Consider the following 24,452-nt stretch of genomic DNA (forward strand, 5'->3'; position numbering starts at 1 on the left):
TACGTACGTTGCAGTTTTGAAATGTACTGACTCATTAACCTTCTAATTGCGTTATTTATATAATATGCTGGGAACTTGCCATAGTCTGGAGGGTTGTCTCTGGATCCCTTCACTTAATACGCCCCAATGCAAGGACCACTTGGACATTAAACTCCATGGACTTTTACAGAGCGTGGGGATGTTAGCAACCACTTACCATCTGTATAATTGTTCCTAGATTCTGTGTTGTATTGTATCGCAATTATATTTCATTAAAAGTTTAAAAAAAAAAAAAAATAGATTCATCCCTCATGAGAGAGGTATTACAAGAAGTAAGAGTTTGTATATGCTGTAGACACAACAAGAAAAAACAATATGGGTAAACTAACTTTGTTGTTTCTACATTGTTAAAAAGTGAGAAGAAGAAGAAAAAAGGAAAGAAAAAACTAGAGACAGAGCAAAGAAGGGGAATAAAAAGATTTTTAAGGACATTGAAAGAAATTGATTAGGAGAGAGAAGAGGAAAAAGGAGGGAAGAATATAATAAATAATAATATAAATATAATAATATAATAATAATAAAAATGAGAACGATTTTATTGTTAAAAGTTGGGGTAAGGGAGGAATAGGTTGGAGTCCTGCATGTTCAAACCGAGGACATTTAAAACTAAATTATCTTTATTGTCACCACCATGCCTGCAAAGACTACCAATATAATTTGATGTTAAAAAATGTGTCTTTCCTATTTTGTTTAAAGTATGAATATCCCTCTAGTAACAGCAATTCCAGCATTTTCTCTGTCCATTCTGCTACAGTGGGTATTATGTCAGATTTCCATTTCCTTGTTATTAAATATTTAGCCCCATTTAAACAGATTTGGAAGAGAGAGAGTCTAAGTTTGCATGTTAGCCTAGGTTTTTCATTAAATAAGATCATTAAAGAAGTCAATTTAAATTCGGATGGAGAATGGGACTCAGGGTTTATTCCAAGACTGTTCAAAAGACACTCAGACAGGGGCATGACCACCAAATATGGGATAAATTACTAATGTCACTGCAGTCCCTCCAGCAGTGAGGGGATGCCCCAGGGTATATCAATTTCAACCTAGATGGGGTCAAATACCATCTTGATATGATTTTGTAATTAATTTCCAAGATTTGGTTGGAGGTAGAAGATTTATATATAAATTCAAAAAATGTATACCATTTTTTGGGGGGAAACCTATACGCCCAACTCATCCTGCCAGGATTGGGTACATTTTGGAGGTGTTTTATAAATACAATCATCCAGGATTTGTCTGGACATAGCTAGGGATCCCCTCAGAGAGGTATTTTGTCTACAGAGCTCCTCGAACTGGGTCAGGAGACATAGGAGCGAGGACTTATGTGGGGAGAGATGTAATAAATGTTGCAATTGTGAGTACTTTAACCATTTAGTTAATGTGCCCTCTAGGATTTCATTTAGCTCATTTCTGGGTCTCAGCTTCCCTTGATGAAGGAAATTAATCATAGGTGATAAATAACCTAGGACTTTATAGTTTGTATTGCCCATGGTAAGGTGCATATTTGAAATTTTAAAAGATTGGAGATATAGGAGAGCATATATAGGAAATTCCTGGTGTTTGCTTATTAATGGTATCCCATGTGGAAAATATATGGTTATATAGGGGGGATGTTCTGGTTTTTAGAGGTTGGTAATTATTTGGTAACCAACATAGGGGGCCCACTTGAGGGGTTTTCAAAATATGTGTATCCAACAAAATCCATGCTTTGTCTTGCAAGCTTGTATGCCAATTTAAAACTTGTTGTAGGATGTTTGTTTGATAGTAATGGAAGATATGGGGAACTCCCATCCCTCCTTTTTTTATCTGGATCTGAATAGAGTTTGCTTAGCTATTCTGGGTTTGCGACCCTCCCCCCATATAAACTTGCTAATAAAAGATTGGATTACCTCTGGTGGGAGGAGCATGTAAGCAGTAGCAGGCTATGTGAGCTCCGTGTTATCGCTCCATAGTAACTGCTTTAAACAGCACATCTACCGTTCCCACGCACAAGCCTTTGCGGACAACTGCTTAAAAGACTTCTGAGCAGTATTTTATCACCGGCAAAACAACGTGAAGGCTATTACAACTGCCTACTGCCGAAGTCACAGGAATAGAGGGAGGGCACGTTGGCGCCATCTTGGATCTGGCTGGGACACCGTATGGCGATCGCAACACCCTGAACTGATATCACAGACGTTCATCAGCTCCTAGATACAGCTGAATAAAAAGCAACATCCCCAGAGTGGCTCTGGAAGGAAAACACGCATCTTGTCTGATATCGCATGGCAGACGAAGGAAAAGGGTAATATCTGAATGAATCATAGACTGCATCATAGAGTTAGAATGCCCTCAAAATATATAATATAAACTAATAATAGCCTTTGCTGCACTAAATGGCCTTTGAGTGTGAGGCGAACCGACTAAACTTTCAAGGAGATAACTATAACGATAGGAGAAAAAAAAAGAGCACCTCCAACATCTTTATCCCCTCATATATTTGAGTGATTGATTCTTTCTAAGTGGACTGCCTAAACTGGTTATCTGCACTACTGAAAACAATTTACTTCACAAAGGAATAAATGTTAAGTGAATACACTGCAGACCTAGATCAGTTTAATTGAAGGTTCTCTGCTTTCTCCATTAAGAATTGTGGAACTGTTCTTTTGCTGCCATCTAGTGTTACATATATATTAAAAAAAAACAATAAAAATAATAAAAATTCAGGTCTGGAGGGGAGGGATTAACCACAATTTAGCCTTCATTGCCACTGCAAAACCTACACCTCCTTCTAAAGGGTTATACTCCAGAATATGTGCTATACAGCTACTTGTATCTCTGCTAATACAACAATGATCTAAGGGAGATTGGACACCTCCCCCTCCATAGCTACCGTCAGCTTTCTATGTGCTTTCACATTTCTACGCAACTACCAATTACTGCACTAGTCACTGCTGGGTCCTACTTTACTGGATGTCACACTTTACTCCAGGAAAACCAATACAAAAATAAAGCAAGCCATGAACACAATTCTCTGCAATAATTCTCTAACTTACTCAGTGCATGCAGAAATACTATAATAGCTTTCATAAAGCTACATATAAAATGGCGTTGAAGAACAAATACACTGATTGAAGAGCAGGGCACCAGGCAGTGGTCCACCAATACTAGGGACACCAGGCTCTTCAGAAGAGGGAACCACAAACCAAGATCCACACCCGATAGTCGCTCAAATATCGGCCTTATTTCTTCCCAAAATAGAGCAGTTACAAATGGGAGTTAAATCTCTGTTTTTCTTTAACACCTAGCAGAAGATGACCGTAAAGAAATGGTGAAGGCTGATACCATATCCTTTTCAAATTTCTTTCATAGAAAGGGGGGGATGCTTAAGAGGACATAAAGTGCCAAATGGAAAAGTCTAAAGTTCTATTGTTGTTAGGTTATATATGTTATTGTTGGTTATTGTTTTACAATATAACTCTGATTATGTACCATATGCTTATTTAAAGGTATGAATACAGAAAGTTTCTACCACTCCATAATCCTTATATATTGCATTTTCTACAAAGAAACAGGCAACAAAGTGAGAAGAGTAATAATCAAGCCCAGATACCTTATATCCAAGTCAAACTGCAAGTATCAACCCAATATACTATATTTATAATGATTGTATTTACATAATGTTGCTTTTATACACCATTTTATACACCTTTGTACCCACAATGGCTAATACTAAGGTAAACCTGGTTACTTGGAATGTTGGTGGAATTACATCCCTAACTAAAAGAAAAAGTATACTAAGATCACTAAAGAGTAAGGGAACTGACATAGCTATATTAACAGAAACACATCTTAATACAGAGGAACATCTTAAGCTAAAACAAGGTTGGGTCTAAGAAGTTATTAGTACTTCATACTCAGAAGGCAGAGCCAGAGGGGTAGCTTTGCTATTTCGGAAGGGTTTATCTTCCCATCTTCCCATACTGTATTGGGCCCTGAGGGTAGATTTGCATTATTACACCTAGAATTTGGAGACATCCGAATAGTACTAGCGGGAGTTTATGGCCCACTTAACAGAAAAGACACCTTTTGGTCCAAAATGCATGAACACCTACTAAAATCTGCTCACCTTCCGCTGATAGTGGGGGGTGACTATAATATTGCACCACATGTACCGCTAGATAGATTAAGAAACCCTGCATTTACACAACTCCTATTCCGACCAGCGACATACTAAAAGACTCCAGGACCTTAAATAAAATTTAAAAAAGGACTTGGATTGATAGATATATGGAGGTCACAAAATCCTGAAGTCAAAGATTACACATGTATTGCCCCTTCTAAACATACTTTATCCCGTATTGATTACTTTTTGGTATCCAAAACACTAAGTACTCATATCACAAACATTAAAAATTATATAGTTACCTTATCCGATCACTTCCCAGTAAAGTTAACTTCTCCTAGAGAAAATAGATGTTTTTCCCAACTTATCTATACAAAGATCCCAACCTCCTCAATTATATGATGGGGAATGGCATGCATATTACTCTCTAAATTCAAAACATCTTCAGAATCCCTTACTCTTCAGGGAGACTGCTAAAACGCTTCTGAGAGGAGTTATCACAAATTATGCCGCTGGAGTTCGGAAGAAATCTGCAGCCCAAGAGGAACTAATGTTTAAACAACTAATAAACGCTCAAAATAGATACCTTAAAACCCCAACTGAAAAAATAGAGACTATTATACACAAGTCAAATCTGCTAGGGATAATCTCTTATTACAAAAAAACATTAAAAGCTACAAACAAAATGCAAGCAAGATTTTATAGATTTTGGCAACAAAACTGGTCACTCCCTTGCAACCCTAACTAAATTAGTCAGACCACCTAATATAATATCTGTAATTAACAATAATGGAAACATAATCTCCAAACCTGACGACATTCAAAAAGTATTCACTGACTATTATGCTAACCTGTATAGTCCCCATAAACCGAATAAAGATCAGATTAATAGATTCCTAGAAAACTTAAAACTGCCTAAACTTTCAGAAGATAAAGTAGAAATACTCAATGCCCCAATAGAAATAGACAAAGTGCTTAGGGCCATACAAAATACTGCCCTTGGTAAAACCCTGGGTCCAGATGGTATGCCTGCAGAGTTTTATAAGTTATTGAAAACTGAGATCTCTGATAACCTAACTGCTTTGTATAACAGTATTGTTAGAGGACAAACTCATCCCAGTCAAAGATTCACTGAAGCCCATATCAGTATAATTCTAAAACCGGGAAGAGATCCATTACAGCCAGCATCATACCGCCCAATCTCACTACTCAACACAGACTATAAGCTACTGACCAAAATTTTAGCAACTAGGATAGAACTGGTATTACCATCAATTATTTATGAAGATCAAACAGGTTTTGTACAGGGCAGGTCCTCATTTAAAAACATCACAAAAGTTCAATTAATTCTATCATATTTTTGGAAACATAGAAACGACTCACAGTTATCGAATCAGACTAAAGCCTGTATGTTAGCTTTGGATGGGGCTACCTTTTTCCACATTAGAACACTTCAGCATTGCCGGCAACATCCTTCAGGCTATCCAAAACATTTATAGAGACCCAATAGCAGCTGTCATAGTAAGTGGTAGAATTGCCCCGACATTCCCCTTATCTAAAGGCACTAGACAGGGTTGCCCACTCTCCCCACTATTATTTGACATCGCAATAGAGCTTCTTGCTCAAATACCCCTTAAAGGTTGGAACCACTTCAATGCATTTATCACTATATGCAGATGACATGATCTTATTCATCTCAGACCCATACTCTAATTTACCTCAGATAATGGCACTAATTGAAAGATATGGCAGTATCTCAGGATACCATATCAACCAGGACAAATCAGAACTGATCTGGTTAACTAGGGAAGCCCCCAAAGATATCCTTGGTTATGATTTTAAGGTAGTCTCAAAGGAATTTAAATATTTAGGAATTAAGCTATCACTTAACTCTAACTCCTGGTACGCCCTTAATTATACCTCTCTAATTGGGATAATAACAGATTAACTGAATAGCTGGAAAGGTTTACCCCTATCACTATCTGGACGAATAAACTTAATTAAAATGATAACCTTCCCAAAATTATTATATGTCTTCCAAATGTTGCCAATTCTATTAGAAAAAAAAGACCTAAAGGTACTCAATTCTAAAATCCTAGACTTTATTTGGGCCGGAAAGAAGTACCGTATCAGCTCCCAAAAGCTTATGAGTTCAGTATCTCATGGAGGCTTTGCCCTACCAAATCTTTTGTTCTATAATTGGGCTGCCCTCTCAAAATTTATATTAGACTGGCTAAGTCAGCAAAATCACTTCACTTTCAAAACTTTGGAAGAAGAACTAATTAAACCTTACTCATTAGCAGTACTACCTCATTTAACTCCACAGCAAATCCAAAGACACATAGGAGAAATACTCCCTCTTACAGGGCCTTTAAAAGCTTGGGGATCACTTTGTAAGTGGCTTAAAATCCCACAAATTTGCGCTAATAACCTACCACTTAAGGGAAACCCCAACTTTATTGCTGGCATCACTACACAACCTTTCAAAATATGGCATCATGAAGGGCTCCGAAATATTCAACATATTCTTGATGAATCAGACAACTCAATCAAGAGTTTTAGGACACTAAAAACACAGTACACTCTACCAAATGCACATAATTTTGCATATCTCTAAATGAGACACTATGGCCTAGATTTAGAGTTTGGCGGTAGCCGTGAAAACCAGCGTTAGAGGCTCCTAACGCTGGTTTTGGGCTACCGCCGGTATCTGGAGTCAGTCAGGAAAGGGTCTAACGCTCACTTTCCAGCCGCGACTTTTCCATACCGCAGATCCCCTTACGTCAATTGCGTATCCTATCTTTTCAATGGGATCTTTCTAACTCCGGTATTTTGAGTCGTGTCTGAAGTGAGCGTTAGAAATCTAACGACAAAACTCCAGCCGCAGAAAAAAGTCAGTAGTTAAGAGCTTTCTGGGCTAACGCCGGTTTATAAAGCTCTTAACTACTGTGCTCTAAAGTACACTAACACCCATAAACTACCTATGTACCCCTAAACCGAGGTCCCCCCACATCGCCGCCACTCGATTAAATTTTTTTAACCCCTAATCTGCCGACCGCCACCTACGTTATACTTATGTACCCCTAATCTGCTGCCCCTAAGACCGCCGACCCCTATATTATATTTATTAACACCTAACCTGCCCCCCACAACGTCGCCGCCAGCTACCTACAATAATTAACCCCTAATCTGCCGACCACAAAGCGCCGCTACTTACGTTATCCTTATGTACCCCTAATCTGCTGCCCCTAACATCGCCGACCCCTATATTATATTTATTAAACCCTAACCTGCCCCCCTCAACGTCGCCTCCACCTGCCTACACTTATTAACCCCTAATCTGCCTAGCGGATCTCACCGCTACTATAATAAAGTTATTAACCCCTAATCCGCCTCACTCCTGCCTCAATAACCCTATAATAAATAGTATTAACCCCTAATCTGCCCTCCCTAACATTGCCGACACCTAACTTCAAGTATTAACCCCTAATCTGCCGATCGGAGCTCATCGCTACTCTAATAAATTTTTGAACCCCTAAAGCTAATTTTAACCCTAACCCTAACACCCCCCTAAGTTAAATATAATTTTATTCTAATGAAATAAATTAACTCTTTATTAAATAAATTATTCCTATTTAAAGCTAAATACTTACCTGTAAAATAAACCCTAATATAGCTACAATATAAATTATAATTATATTGTTGCTATTTTAGGATTAATATTTATTTTACAGGCAACTTTGTATTTATTTTAACCAGGTACAATAGCTATTAAATAGTTAATAACTATTTAATAGCTAAAATAGTTAAAATAATTATAAAATTAAAATATTACAACAATTTTAAACTAATTACACCTACTCTAAGCCCCCTAATAAAATAACAAAGCCCCCCAAAATAAAAAATGCCCTACCCTATTCTAAATTAAAAAAGTTCAAAGCTCATTTACCTTACCAGCCCTGAACAGGGCCCTTTGTGGGGCATGCCCCAAGAAATTCAGCTCTTTTGCCTGTAAAAAAACCCCACATACAATACCCCCCCCAACATTACAACCCACCACCCACATACCCCTAATCTAACTCAAACCCCCCTTAAATAAACCTAACACTAAGCCCCTGAAGATCTTCCTACCTTATCTTCACCATACCAGGTTCACCGATCGATCCTCGAAAGTGTTGATCCGAGCCCAAGCGGGGAGCTGAAGAGTGACGTCCATCCAGATTGAGCTTGCATTCTATTAGCTGTTCCGATCAGCCAATAGAATGCGAGCTCAATCTGATTCGCTGATTGGATCAGCAAATCGGATTGAACTTGATTCTGATTGGCTGATTCCATCAGCCAATCAGAATATTCCTACCTTAATTCCGATTGGCTGATAGAATCCTATCAGCCAATCGGAATTTGAGGGACGCCATCTTGGATTGATGTCATTTAAAGGAACCGTCATTCGGCGAGTAGGCGTCGGTTGAAGAGGATGTTCCGCGTCGGTTGGAAAGAAGATGGCTCCGTTCCGCTCCAGAAGAAAGAAGATTGAAGATGCGGCTTGATAGAAGACTTCATCCTGATGATGGACTTCCGACTTCAGCCCGATGATGGATTTCTTCAGCCGCCGCTTGGATCCAGACTTCAGCCCGAGGATGGACGTCACTCTTCAGCCCCCCACTTGGGCTTGGATCAACACTCCCGAGGACCAATCGGTGAACCTGGTATGGTGAAGATAAGGTAGGAAGATCTTCATGGGCTTAGTGTTAGGTTTATTTAAGGGGGGTTTGGGTTAGATTAGGGGTATGTGGGAGGTGGGTTGTAATGTTGGGGGGGGTATTGTATGTGTTTTTTTTACAGGCAAAAGAGCTGAATTTCTTGGGGCATGCCCCACAAAGGGCCCTGTTCAGGGATGGTAAGGTAAAAGAGCTTTGAACTTTTTTAATTTAGAATAGGGTAGGGCATTTTTTATTTTGGGGGGCTTTGTTATTTTATTAGGGGGCTTAGAGTAGGTGTAATTAGTTTTAAATTGTTGTAATATTTTTCTAATGTTTGTAAATATTTTTTTATTTTTTGTAACTTAGTTCTTTTTTATTTTTTGTACTTTAGTTAGTTTATTTCATTGTAGTTATTTGTAGACATTTTATTTATATAATTTATTGATAGTGTAGTGTTAGGTTTAATTGTAGATAATTGTAGGTATTGTATTTAATTAATTTATTGATAGTGTAGTGTTAGGTTTAATTGTAGATAATTGTAGGTAGTTTATTTAATTTATTTATTGATAGTGTAGTGTTAGGTTTAATTGTAACTTAGGTTAGGATTTATTTTACAGGTAATTTTGTAATTATTTTAACTATTTTAGCTATTAAATAGTTCTTAACTATTTAATAGCTATGGTACCTGGTTAAAATAAATACAAAGTTATCTGTAAAATAATTATAAATCCTAAAATAGCTATAATATAATTATAATTTATATTGTAGCTATATTAGGATTTATTTTACAGGTAAGTATTTAGCTTTAAATAGGTTATTTAATAAGAGTTAATTTATTTTGTTAGATAAAAATTATATTTAACTTAGGGGGTGTTAGTGTTAGGGTTAGACTTAGCGTTAGGGGTTAATACATTTATAAGAATAGCGGTGAGCTCCAGTCGGCAGATTAGGGGTTAATGTTTGAAGTTAGGTGTCGGCGATGTTAGGGAGGGCAGATTAGGGGTTAATACTATTTATTATAGGGTTAGTGAGGCGGATTAGGGGTTAATGACTTTATTATAATAGCGGTGCGGTCCGCTCGGCAGATTAGGGGTTAATAAGTGTAGGCAGGTGGAGGTGACATTGTGGGGGGCAGATTAGGGTTAATAAATATAATATAGTGGTCGGCGGTGTTAGGGGCAGCAGATTAGGGGTACATAGGTATAATGTAAGTAGCGGCGGTTTACGGAGCGGCAGATTAGGGGTTAAAAAAATATGCAGGGGTCAGCGATAGCGGGGCGCCAGAATAGGAGTTAATAAGTGTAAGGTTAGGGGTGTTTAGACTCGGGGTACATGTTAGAGTGTTAGGTGCAGACGTAGGAAGTGTTTCCCCATAGACAACAATGGGGCTGCGTTAGGAGCTGAACGTAGATTTTTTGCAGGTGTTAGGTTTTTTTCCAGCTCAAACAGCCCCATTGTTTTCTATGGGGGAATCGTGCACGAGCACGTTTTTGAAGCTGGCCGCATCCGTAAGCACCGCTGGTATCGAGAGTTGAAGTTGCGTTAAATATGCTCTACGCTCCTTTTTTGGAGCCTAACGCAGCCATTCTGTGAACTCTCAATACCAGCGGTATTTAAAAGGTGCGGCCAGAAAAAAGCCAGCGTTAGCTACGCACCCCTTTGGCTGCAGAACTCTAAATCTAGGCGTATGTGATGGATATACAAAAGAAAGGAACCTTCTCCAACAAACTAGACCCATAACCCAACTAGTTTCATTGGTTATTTAAGACATATATACAGGGAGTGCAGAATTATTAGGCAAATGAGAATTTTGACCACATCATCCTCTTTATGCATGTTGTCTTACTGAAAGCTTTATAGGCTCGAAAGCCTACTACCAATTAAGCATATTAGGTGATGTGCATCTCTGTAATGAGAAGGGGTGTGGTCTAATGACATCAACACCCTATATCAGGTGTGCATAATTATTAGGCAACTTCCTTTCCTTTGGCAAAATGGGTCAAAAGAAGGACTTGACAGGCTCAGAAAACTCAAAAATAGTGAGATATCTTGCAGAGGGATGCAGCACTCTTAAAATTGCAAAGCTTTTGAAGCGTGATCATCGAACAATCAAGCATTTCATTCAAAATAGTCAACAGGGTCGCAAGAAGTGTGTGGAAAAACCAAGGCGCAAAATAACTGCCCATGAACTGAGAAAAGTCAAGCGTGCAGCTGCCAAGATGCCACTTGCCACCAGTTTGGCCATATTTCAGAGCTGCAACATCACTGGAGTGCCCAAAAGCACAAGGTGTGCAATACTCAGAGACATGGCCAAGGTAAGAAAGGCTGAAAGACGACCACCACTGAACAAGACACACAAGCTGAAATGTCAAGACTGGGCCAAGAAATATCTCAAGACTGATTTTTCTAAGGTTTTATGGACTGATGAAATGAGAGTGAGTCTTGATGGGCCAGATGGATGGGCCCGTGGCTGGATTGGTAAAGGGCAGAGAGCTCCAGTCCGACTCAGACGCCAGCAAGGTGGAGGTGGAGTACTGGTTTGGGCTGGTATCATCAAAGATGAGCTTGTGGGGCCTTTTCGGGTTGAGGATGGAGTCAAGCTCAACTCCCAGTCCTACTGCCAGTTTCTGGAAGACACCTTCTTCAAGCAGTGGTACAGGAAGAAGTCTGCATCCTTCAAGAAAAACATGATTTTCATGCAGGACAATGCTCCATCACACACGTCCAAGTACTCCACAGCGTGGCTGGCAAGAAAGGGTATAAAAGAAGAAAATCTAAGGACATGGCCTCCTTGTTCACCTGATCTGAACCCCATTGAGAACCTGTGGTCCATCATCAAATGTGAGATTTACAAGGAGGGAAAACAGTACACCTCTCTGAACAGTGTCTGGGAGGCTGTGGTTGCTGCTGCACGCAATGTTGATGGTGAACAGATCAAACCACTGACAGAATCCATGGATGGCAGGCTTTTGAGTGTCCTTGCAAAGAAAGGTGGCTATATTGGTCACTGATTTGTTTTTGTTTTGTTTTTGAATGTCAGAAATGTATATTTGTGAATGTTGAGATGTTATATTGGTTTCACTGGTAAAAATAAATAATTGAAATGGGTATATATTTGTTTTTTGTTAAGTTGCCTAATAATTATGCACAGTAATAGTCACCTGCACACACAGATATCCCCCTAAAATAGCTAAAACTAAAAACAAACTAAAAACTACTTCCAAAAATATTCAGCTTTGATATTAATGAGATTTTGGGTTCATTGAGAACATGGTTGTTGTTCAATAATAAAATTAATCCTCAAAAATACAACTTGCCTAATTATTCTGCACTCCCTGTATAGATTACTGTTAGAATCCATAAACACTTCTACTGTTGTACAGGTGGCTGAAAAGTGGTCTAAATTGGTGGAGGAGGTAGTGGACACACCGCGTACAGACTAGCATAAAAACTCTACGTAAAGTAACTCTGTCTCAAGACTTGCAAGACTCACATTTTAGACTGCTACATCAAGCTTGCATAACCCCCAAGTTGTATCATAAATGGGCACCACAAACTGCAAACATTTGCCCAAAATGCCAGAAAGAACACCCTGACTTGATACACTTGCTGTGGTGATGTCCTCAATTGGTAAGATATTGGAAAACAACAGCATACTGGCTTAAAAATAAATGTAGTATTGACTTCACAGTAGACATTGAATCCATAATCTTTCTGAAATTACCGAAGGGTTTAAAAAGAAGAGATAAACTATTGGGAATGGTTTTATAAATTGCTAGAAGACTTGTATTTAAAACATGGAATTCCCCAACTTTACCCACTCTAACACAACTTAAAAATGATCTCCTTCACCAGATGACAATTGAATTATATGACTCAGTAGGTGACATGGCACATAGGACAGCTAGCTTTATGTATAGAACGGAATGCTATATACATAGTCTACATCAGCAATTACAAACACAGCTATTGTATCTTTTAAGAAATACAGAATTTATCCTAAACGCAAGACTTAGAGGAGAATGGTTGCTAAAATTTGATTAAATAGGTTTAATAATACGGATCCTAGAGAGGATTTCTTGTTTAAAAGGTTGCTATAAATAATAAAACATGGAATTCTCCAACTTTACCCACTCTGACACAACTTAAAAATTCTCTCCTTCACCAGATGACAATTGAATTATATGACTCAGTAGGTGACATGGCACATAGGACAGCTAGCTTTATGTATAGATCGGAATGCTATATACATAGTCTACATCAGCAATTACAAACACAGCTATTGTATCTTTTAAGAAATACAGAATTTATCCTAAACGCAAGACTTAGAGGAGAATTGTTGCTAAAATTTGATTAAATAGGTTTAATAATACTGATCCTAGAGACGATTTTTTGTTTTAAAAGGTTGCTATAAATAAATAATATCTCTGATATATCACTGGATTTCACAACTACTTGGTCAGAATCCTTTATTGTATTATGGTTTTATTTTAATTTTGTTTATTGTTTGAATTGTTTTGATTTGTTTTAAAAAAGTATAAAACTCAGAAGACATTGTTCCTTAAATATTAACCTATGACAAGGACTATTATGTACTTTACTGAGTACATGGTCACTACAAGCTTTGAGAACAGTTTCTAGTGTATGCAACATTAAATATTGTATTGTACTTAGGTGAATGTAATTTTTGCCAATGTCACTGAGATGATAAATAAAAATATATATATAAAAAAAGAATAGAATGGATTTGTTGGAAATAAGATGGGGAAAGGTGGATCGGAACCGTCTGCAGCAGATATAAAATGCGGGGTAAGATGGATATCTTTACTATTTGGTTTCTACCACACCATAAGAAGGGTTTAGATTTCCAAGTTTGGCAGTCTTTCTCTATATCTTTTAAGATAGGGGCATAGTTGGCCTGGAAGAGAGAGGACATTTTCAGAGTTAGGTTAACACCTAGATACTTAATATGGTTTTTAATTAACTGGTATGGACAAGTCTTAGAAAGCTCATCAAATCTTTTTGGGGTCATATTTATTTTTAAGATATTGGATTTTTGGTTGTTTATAAGGAAATGTGATAGGTCACTGAAACAGCAGAACTCCACGAGCTCAGACACGAGGGAATGAGCAGGATCAGTGATGGTCAATAAAATATCATCAGTATATAGACTTATTTTATAATTATTAGGCCCTATGGGGATTCCTTTGATATTATGGTTTGATTTAAGGTGAGCTGCCAGTGGTTATATTGCCAAGGCAAAAAGCAGTAGAGAAAGAGGGCAACCCTGCCGGGTTCCATTGTTGAGGGGGAGGGAATCAGATAGAATACTGTAAACTTTAACCTTAGCATTTGGGTTGAGATTAAGATTGAATATTCTATTAATTATCTTTGAGCCAAATCCAAAGTTCCTCAATGTCTAAGGCAAATTGAGCCTACCGAAGGCTTTCTCCACATCGGTAGAGACCAGGACCATCTCTATATTAGAGGTTGTCTCATAATCAATCATGGTGCACATGTACAACATAAGGTAAATGTTTACTAATACTCAGATTACGAGTTATGCGCGCTATAGGGTTTTTAACAAACGCAACAAAAGTTGTGTTATTTCACCCTTCAATAGCGCAGCCATTACAAGTTTTAAAACAGCGGCTTGTGCGTGCAATATGGGTGCGTTAAGCTCCATACCACACAAAATACAAGTGCTGCTTTGACGTTCTCGTGCACGATTTCCCCATAGACATCAATGGGGAGAGTAGGCTAGAAAAAAACACCTGCGATCACGGAATCAATATCTCCATAACGTAGCCCCATTGATGTCTATGGGGAAAAAGTAACGTTTAAGCACCTTAACATAAACCCTAAGTCTAAACACCCCTAATCTGCCACCCCCAACATCGCCGACACCTACATAATGTTTTTTAACCCCTAATCTGCTGCTCCCGATATTGCCGCCACCTAAATAAATCTGTTAACCCCTAATCTGCTGCTCCAGATATCGCTTCCTCTATACTAAAGTTATTAACCCCTATTCCCTCGCACCCCAACATCGCCCATACTATAATACATCTATTAACCCCTATTCCGCCGCTCCTCGAAATTGTCACCACTCAAAAAAAGGTAATTAACCCTTAAACCTCTTGCCTCCCCCATCACTACTACTAAATAAATTAACCCCAAAATCGCCAGCCTCCCACATCGCAACAAACTAAACTATTTTATCCAAAATAATAAAAATTATTCCTATTCTAATCCCCTTTAAAAAAAATAAAAAACCCAGCCCAAAATAAAAAAACCCTAATCTATAATAAACTACCAAGGGCCCTTAAAGGGGCCTTTTGTAGTGCATTGCCCTAAAGATAACAGCTCTTTTTCTACAAAAGTAAAAGACACACACCCTAACAGTAAACAAACACACAAAAATAAAAATAAAGTAAAACCATTTTGCTCTTTTATGAAATGCACAACCCCTAATCTAAAAAAAACACACCCCAAAACAAAACAAAAAATACACAAAATATCAAACAAATTATCCAAAATAATAAAAATTATTACTATTCTAATACCCATTTAAAAAAAACACCCCAAAATAAAAGCAACCTAATTTAGAATAATCTACCAATAGCCCCTAAAAGGGCCTTTTGTAGTGCATTGCCCTAAAGATATCAGCTATTTTTTTTAAAAAAAATACAAAGACTCACTAACATTACAAACCCCCACCCCTCCAAACTCACAAAATAAAAAAAAAAACTATCTAAAAAACCTAATCTACCCATTGCCCTGAAAAGGGCATTTGTATGGGAATTGCCCTGAAAAGGGTATTCAGCTCTTTTAAGGGTGCCCACCCTAAAAAAAACTCACCCCAAAAAAACCTTAAAAAAACTTAACACTAACACCACTTTAGGTACTTACAGTTGTTGAAGTCCTGCTTGAACAATCTTCATCCCAGTGTCTCCATCTTCATCCAGGAGGCTCCATCTTCATCCATCATGAGACCGGCATCTTCTTCATCCCTGCAGATACGGAGCAGCAATGCACGGAGGCGGAGGTCCAGGTGAAAGACCAAGGTGGAGGTCCAGGCAAAGGTATAAGGTGGAGGTCCAAGGCGGAGGTCCAGGCGGAGGTCCATCGATCTGATGTGGAGGTCCTCTTCATGTGATTGTCTACCACACACTAAGGATTGAAATGCAAGGTACCCCTTTTATACTGGGGGTACCTTTGCATTCCTATTGGCTGAAGAATTTAAATAAGCCAATGGGAGTTATGGCTGCTAAAAATTCTATTGGCTGTTCAAATCAGCCAATAGGATTTAAGCAGCTCTCATTCTATTGGCTGATTTGAATCCGCCTGGATGAAGACTTCTCGCCGCCTGGATGTCCAGATTCAGGAACTGTAAGTGGATCTTCGGAGGTTAGTGTTAAGATTTTTTAAACTTTTTTGGGTCGTTTTTTTTGTTAGTTTAGGGGTTGGGCTTTTCTTAAAAGAGCTTGTTAGGTGTTAAGAATTGTTAGGTGTTATTTTCAGCGGGGGAGTGTCAGTCAGCAGCCATATTCTAATCTACACCTTCACCAGGAACTGAATGGGTTACCTGATGAGATATCTCGGGAACAGAAATCAGACATGCAGCAAGTCAGTCTAATCACTGTTCTGTTTATTATAAGTTGTACAATATTTTATAGAAAATGGTTACAGCATATAGGGTTAAACAATGACGTATCATAAATGACACCATTTTACACAGCGGCCTAGATTTGGAGTTCGGCGGTAAAAGGGCTGTTAACGCTCCGCGGGTTTTTTTCTGGCCGCACCATAAATTTAACTCTGGTATCGAGAGTTCAAACAAATGCTGCGTTAGGCTCCAAAAAAGGAGCGTAGAGCATATTTACCGCAAATGCAACTCTCGATACCAGAGTTGCTTACGGACGCGGCCGGCATCAAAAACGTGCTCGTGCACGATTCTCCCATAGGAAACAATGGGGCAGTTTGAGCTGAAAAAAAACCTAACACCTGCAAAAAAGCAGCGTTCAGCTCTTAACGCAGCCCCATTGTTTCCTATGGGGAAACACTTCCTACGTCTGCACCTAACACTCTAACATGTACCCCGAGTCTAAACACCCCTAACCTTACACTTATTAACCCCTAATCTGCCGCCCCCGCTATCGCTGACCCCTGCATTACACTTTTAACCCCTAATCTGCCGCTCCGTAAACCGCCGCCACCTACGTTATCCCTATGTACCCCTAATCTGCTGCCCTAACATCGCCGACCCCTATGTTATATTTATTAACCCCTAATCTGCCCCCCACAACGTCGCCGACACCTGCCTACACTTATTAACCCCTAATCTGCCGAGCGGACCTGAGCGCTACTATAATAAAGTTATTAACCCCTAATCCGCCTCACTAACCCTATCATAAATAGTATTAACCCCTAATCTGCCCTCCCTAACATCGCCGACACCTACCTTCAATTATTAACCCCTAATCTGCCGACCGGAGCTCACCGCTATTCTAATAAATGTATTAACCCCTAAAGCTAAGTCTAACCCTAACACTAACACCCCCCTAAGTTAAATATAATTTTTATCTAACGAAATAAATTAACTCTTATTAAATAAATAATTCCTATTTAAAGCTAAATACTTACCTGTAAAATACATCCTAATATAGCTACAATATAAATTATAATTATATTATAGCTATTTTAGGATTAATATTTATTTTACAGGCAACTTTGTAATTATTTTAACCAGGTACAATAGCTATTAAATAGTTAAGAACTATTTAATAGTTACCTAGTTAAAATAATAACAAATTTACCTGTAAAATAAATCCTAACCTAAGATATAATTAAACCTAACACTACCCTATCAATAAAATAATTAAATAAACTACCTACAATTACCTACAATTAACCTAACACTACACTATCAATAAATTAATTAAACACAATTGCTACAAATAAATACAATTAAATAAACTAGCTAAAGTACACAAAATAAAAAAGAACTAAGTTACAGAAAATAATAAAATATTTACAAACATAAGAAAAATATTACAACAATTTTAAACTAATTACACCTACTCTAAGCCCCCTAATAAAATAACAAAGCCCCCCAAAATAAAAAATTCCCTACCCTATTCTAAAATACAAATATTACAAGCTCTTTTACCTTACCAGCCCTGAACAGGGCCCTTTGCGGGGCATGCCCCAAGAATTTCAGCTCTTTTGCCTGTAAAAAAAAACATACAATACCCCCCCCCAACATTACAACCCACCACCCACATACCCCTAATCTAACCCAAACCCCCCTTAAATAAACCTAACACTAATCCCCTGAAGATCTTCCTACCTTGTCTTCACCATACCAGGTTCACCGATCCGTCCTGGCTCCAAGATCTTCATCCAACCCAAGCAGGGGTTGGCGATCCATAATCCGGTGCTCCAAAGTCTTCCTCCTATCCGGCAAGAAGAGGACATCCGGACCGGCAAACATCTTCTCCAAGCGGCATCTTCTATCTTCTTCCATCCGATGACGACCGGCTCCATCTTGAAGACCTCCAGCGCGGATCCATCCTCTTCTTCCGACGACTAGACGACGAATGACGGTTCCTTTAAGGGACGTCATCCAAGATGGCGTCCCTCGAATTCCGATTGGCTGATAGGATTCTATCAGCCAATCGGAATTAAGGTAGGAATTTTCTGATTGGCTGATGGAATCAGCCAATCAGAATATAGTTCAATCCGATTGGCTGATCCAATCAGCCAATCAGATTGAGCTCGCATTCTATTGGCTGTTCCGATCAGCCAATAGAATGCAAGCTCAATCTGATTGGCTGATTGGATCAGCCAATCGGATTGAACTATATTCTGATTGGCTGATTCCATCAGCCAATCAGAAAATTCCTACCTTAATTCCGATTGGCTGATAGAATCCTATCAGCCAATCGGAATTCGAGGGACGCCATCTTGGATGACGTCCCTTAAAGGAACCGTCATTCGTCGTCTAGTCGTCGGAAGAAGAGGATGGATCCGCGCTGGAGGTCTTCAAGATGGAGCCGGTCGTCATCGGATGGAAGAAGATAGAAGATGCCGCTTGGAGAAGATGTTTGCCGGTCCGGATGTCCTCTTCTTGCCGGATAGGAGGAAGACTTTGGAGCACCGGATTATGGATCGCCAACCCCTGCTTGGGTTGGATGAAAATCTTGGAGCCAGGACGGATCGGTGAACCTGGTATGGTGAAGACAAGGTAGGAAGATCTTCAGGGGATTAGTGTTAGGTTTATTTAAGGGGGGTTTGGGTTAGATTAGGGGTATGTGGGTGGTGGGTTGTAATGTTGGGGGGGGGTATTGTATGTTTTTTTTTACAGGCAAAAGAGCTGAAATTCTTGGGGCATGCCCCGCAAAGGGCCCTGTTCAGGGCTGGTAAGGTAAAAGAGCTTGTAATATTTGTATTTTAGAATAGGGTAGGGAATTTTTATTTTGGGGGGCTTTGTTATTTTATTAGGGGGCTTAGAGTAGGTGTAATTAGTTTAAAATTGTTGTAATATTTTTCTTATGTTTGTAAATATTTTATTATTTTCTGTAACTTAGTTCTTTTTTATTTTTTGTACTTTAGCTAGTTTATTTAATTGTATTTATTTGTAGCAACTGTGTTTAATTAATTTATTGATAGTGTAGTGTTAGGTTAATTGTAGGTAATTGTAGGTAGTTTATTTAATTATTTTATTGATAGGGTAGTGTTAGGTTTAATTATATCTTAGGTTAGGATTTATTTTACAGGTAAATTTGTTATTATTTTAACTAGGTAACTATTAAATAGTTCTTAACTATTTAATAGCTATTGTACCTGGTTAAAATAATTACAAAGTTGCCTGTAAAATAAATATTAATCCTAAAATAGCTATAATATAATTATAATTTATATTGTAGCTATATTAGGATGTATTTTACAGGTAAGTATTTAGCTTTAAATAGGAATTATTTATTTAATAAGAGTTAATTTATTTCGTTAGATAAAAATTATATTTAACTTAGGGGGGTGTTAGTGTTAGGGTTAGACTTAGCTTTAGGGGTTAATACATTTATTAGAATAGCGGTGAGCTCCGGTCGGCAGATTAGGGGTTAATAATTGAAGGTAGGTGTCGGCGATGTTAGGGAGGGCAGATTAGGGGTTAATACTATTTATGATAGGGTTAGTGAGGCGGATTAGGGGTTAATAACTTTATTATAGTAGCGCTCAGGTCCGCTCGGCAGATTAGGGGTTAATAAGTGTAGGTAGGTGTCGGCGACGTTGAGGGGGGCAGATTAGGGGTTAATAAATATAACATAGGGGTCGGCGATGTTAGGGGTAGCAGATTAGGGGTACATAGGGATAACGTAGGTGGCGGCGATTTGCAGTCGGAAGATTAGGGGTTAATTATTTTAAGTAGCTTGCGGCGACGTTGTGGGGGGCAAGTTAGGGGTTAATAGATATAATACAGGGGTCGGCGGTGTTAGGGGCAGCAGATTAGGGGTACATAAGTATAACGTAGGTGGCGGTCGGCAGATTAGGGGTTAAAAATTTTAATCGAGTGGCGGCGATGTGGGGGGAGCTCGGTTTAGGGGTACATAGGTAGTTTATGGGTGTTAGTGTACTTTAGGGTACAGTAGTTAAGAGCTTTATAAACCGGCGTTAGCCAGAAAGCTCTTAACTCCTGCTATTTTCAGGCGGCTGGAATCTTGTCGTTAGAGCTCTAACGCTCACTGCAGAAACGACTCTAAATACCGGCGTTAGGAAGATCCCATTGAAAAGATAGGCTACGCAAATGGCGTAGGGGGATCTGCGGTATGGAAAAGTCGCGGCTGAAAAGTGAGCGTTAGACCCTTTAATCACTGACTCCAAATACCAGCGGGCGGCCAAAACCAGCGTTAGGAGCCTCTAACGCTGGTTTTGACGGCTACCGCCGAACTCTAAATCTAGGCCAGCATGAGTTAGAACAATGAAGCACAGTAAAACATAAGACAAATATTCATCCTAAGAAACTAATATTTTTTTAAGATAACAGTGTATCCGGGCACATCACCAAGGATATTTACAAGGCCATTCTCGATATACAAGTTTTCCTAACATCAGCATATTTCTTCACACCATAATAAGCTGTTATAATAAACTATAATAAACCATTCTTGACAAAATGGATGCCTATAGACAAAATGGTGTCAGTAATGCTAAGTATATTCTAACATACCACCCTTTTATTCTACCAGAATAACATACTATGAAAAGATAGAAAGAGAATATTTATGAATTTAAACAACCTTAGAGAGAGATTGCTGAGAAGTTGCATTGTGGAATAGAGAATGATGAGAAGCAGTGCTAGTACTGGTCATTTTGCTAATAAAACACACAATAAGTTTATATGTCAAAAATAAAGCAAGAATAATAAAAAATGAATGCAATACCCATTAAAACCTTCATACCAAGGGCTCCTAGGTAAGAACCCAAACCAAAGGACCAATCCATATCATTGAAGAGACATTTAGCTTGTTGACGTATTTGTGATTGAACTTCATGCAAATGATCAAGATCATAGTGTATTCTACCAGTGTTATTCATTAAACAAACACAGCAAGAAGAACCTTTGCACTTACACACTCCTCCTTCTACACCTAACAAATAATCTAGAGCCATTCTATTCTGGAGAGCAGTTTGAGTTATTAGTTCTTAGCACATAGTTAATGACTCTAGAGCATCTGAGGTGGCATTAAAAGCTGCATCTACAAGTGTTGTAAACAAATTAAGCTTATAATATAATTGCATCGCAGCTGCACTAGGAAACCAGGGCACAAAAGCTATTTCTGCATTAATAGACTTAACTGTGAGGCTGGAAGCTCTACGTGTGCGCAGTTTACCACTAGGGAGTGTTTCATGAATACTTAATGTTGGGGATATGTATCCTAAATAACAGGGTGACAGATGACTGCATGGTATAATTTTAACTGCCCATCTTTTGCAAAGCCAATAATAACCATAAGGTAACTTAATAAGGACAAGAAGGGAATCTTCTTCTTTTGGTTTCTGGAGAAGCACCTGTTTGGTTACCTATATTTCTATTATTATGCCAAAACCATTTACACATTTTTTTTTTATGTGGTTCAGTGTGATTGACAGTAAAGTATGCTGTATCTGGTGTGAGTACAACTGCCTCAGCTGTCACTGTCCACATTTCCCAATTAACATTGTGAGTAATCCAAGGTCTGTGAAAATCCTGTCACAATTTTATCAGGGTGTGAAGCATACTCAAACACTTTCTCCAGAGTCCGTAAGCTGTCAGAGTCAAGGTACAGTAAGGACAGGTTCAGAATCCGCTGCATACAGTGACTGAAAAGTGTCCCAGGGAGTGTCAACATGCAGTCCCCCCTTAGATTCTATGTTAACAGAAATTTGCATTTTAGCCATCAAATCCCGTCTCAAAAGGTTAACAGGACTATTGGGTATTATGCGGAAGGCATAAGTAAACCTTGTTGAAGGGCTGTCATTTGGATATACTTCTAAAGGGGGTGTTCTAGTACACATAATTGGGACTCCTCCAATGCCAACAGATTTTTCACATGAATTAGTTACTGGCCCATGGTACTCTCTAGCAGAAATGCTAGATTTTGTTGCTCTGGTATCTACCAAAATATCATGTGGGACACCTTGCACAACTAAAGACATTAATGGCAAATCTTTCCAATGGTAAGACAATTGAGCCATATAACATGTGAGAAGTTTCTTCTGCTGGCAATCCTAGAGGGTATTATTCTGATTATTGGAGGGATACTGAGTCCAGGATCTGGTATTGAGGAGCATTGCTGGGATTCTGGGGGGAGGTATTATTTCCATTACTTTGATAATTTTTAGGATGTGGGCAGTTTCGTTGCCAATAATCAGTAGCCCCACAATTCCTGCAAGGTCTGTCTGAAGAAGTGTTTACACCTCCTTTCCTATTACCTTTCCACTGAGATCTTCCTCTCCCTCTACCTCTAAAACATCTATTCTGTCCTCTTCCTCTCCTGTTAGCTGAATCATTAAACATATTCTCTACTCCTTTCTAATTACACGTACGGATGACATCTGCTTACAATTGCAATAAATCTCCTTGCATCTCCAAACAACATTCTTGTCTCCAACAGTCACTAAATATTTTTATAAAGTCAGACACCTGTTCACCTGGCCTCTGCTTACAAGCACCTGCCTTTGTGATATCTTTTCTATCACCATGCTGACTTTTAAAAAATGTCTCAATCGCCACCCACATTTCAGTCACAACTCTAGAATATCTCCACACATATTCAGTGCCATCTGGAATATCATACTTAGTGTCTAAGAATTTATACACATCAGGGAAATCTAAGTCTGCATATTTGGTAGTTACATTTAACAGAAACTGATAATCAGGACCACCCAGACACATATAGTTTGTGACCCTTTTAAGATACGTAATTGCTCCCATCAGGTGCTTCACAAGGTCAGGATATTTCAGTGCCCAATCCATCAAACGCTCTGAGTCAGGGGTCTAATCATGGTTTCTTTACCTATAGTTACAGAGCTTCTGTGACAGTTTCTGCTTTTTGTATGTCTGATCTCGTGTGTCAGGACTGACAGCTTGATCTTGGCTTCCCCCGTCCCCCTCCCTTTTAAGAGCGCATATTTATCTACCTGCACTGCTTTTGTCCTGAACAGAAACTGTTAACCCCTTCGTAGACACTAAAGATGCAATAGCATTCTCGTCTATCTGCTCTGCATCCCCTCTTTGTGCCTCTTTTAAAGCAACTAATGAGGGATACAGTACAGTCGGAGGAGCTTATGGAACCTCTGGATATGGAGGGGGCAAGGTGTTACAATCGGTCCAAAATGAAGCCAGTTTCACCCAAACCTCTCCACATTCTTTCATGTATTTCAAATCTCATAAGGGGTCTCCACCTGAGCCCTGATAAGCAGGATCCTTTAAACACATGCCCCTTATCATAGTAATATGCGGTTCACACAGAGAGCCTGTACAAGGGAACAGATTTATTTCCTGAGGATATACAGGGAGTGCAGAATTATTAGGCAAATTAGTATTTTGACCACATCATCCTCTTTATGCATGTTGTCTTACTCCAAGCTGTATAGGCTCGAAAGCCTACTACCAATTAAGCATATTAGGTGATGTGCATCTCTGTAATGAGAAGGGGTGTGGTCTAATGACATCAACACCCTATATCAGGTGTGCATAATTATTAGGCAACTTCCTTTCCTTTGGCAAAATGGGTCAAAAAAAGGACTTGACAGGCTCAGAAAAGTCAAAAATAGTGAGATACCTTGCAGAGGGATGCAGCACTCTTAAAATTGCAAAGCTTCTGAAGCGTGATCATCGAACAATCAAGCGTTTCATTCAAAATAGTCAACAGGGTCACAAGAAGTGTGTGGAAAAACCAAGGCGCAAAATAACTGCCATGAACTGAGAAAAGTCAAGCGTGCATCTGTCAGTTTGGCCATATTTCAGAGCTGCAACATCACTGGAGTGCCCAAAAGCACAAGGTGTGCAATACTCAGAGACATGGCCAAGGTAAGAAAGGCTGAAAGACGACCACCACTGAACA

Source organism: Bombina bombina, chromosome 1 (genome assembly GCF_027579735.1).
Source record: "Bombina bombina isolate aBomBom1 chromosome 1, aBomBom1.pri, whole genome shotgun sequence".
NCBI classification, from domain to species: domain Eukaryota; kingdom Metazoa; phylum Chordata; class Amphibia; order Anura; family Bombinatoridae; genus Bombina; species Bombina bombina.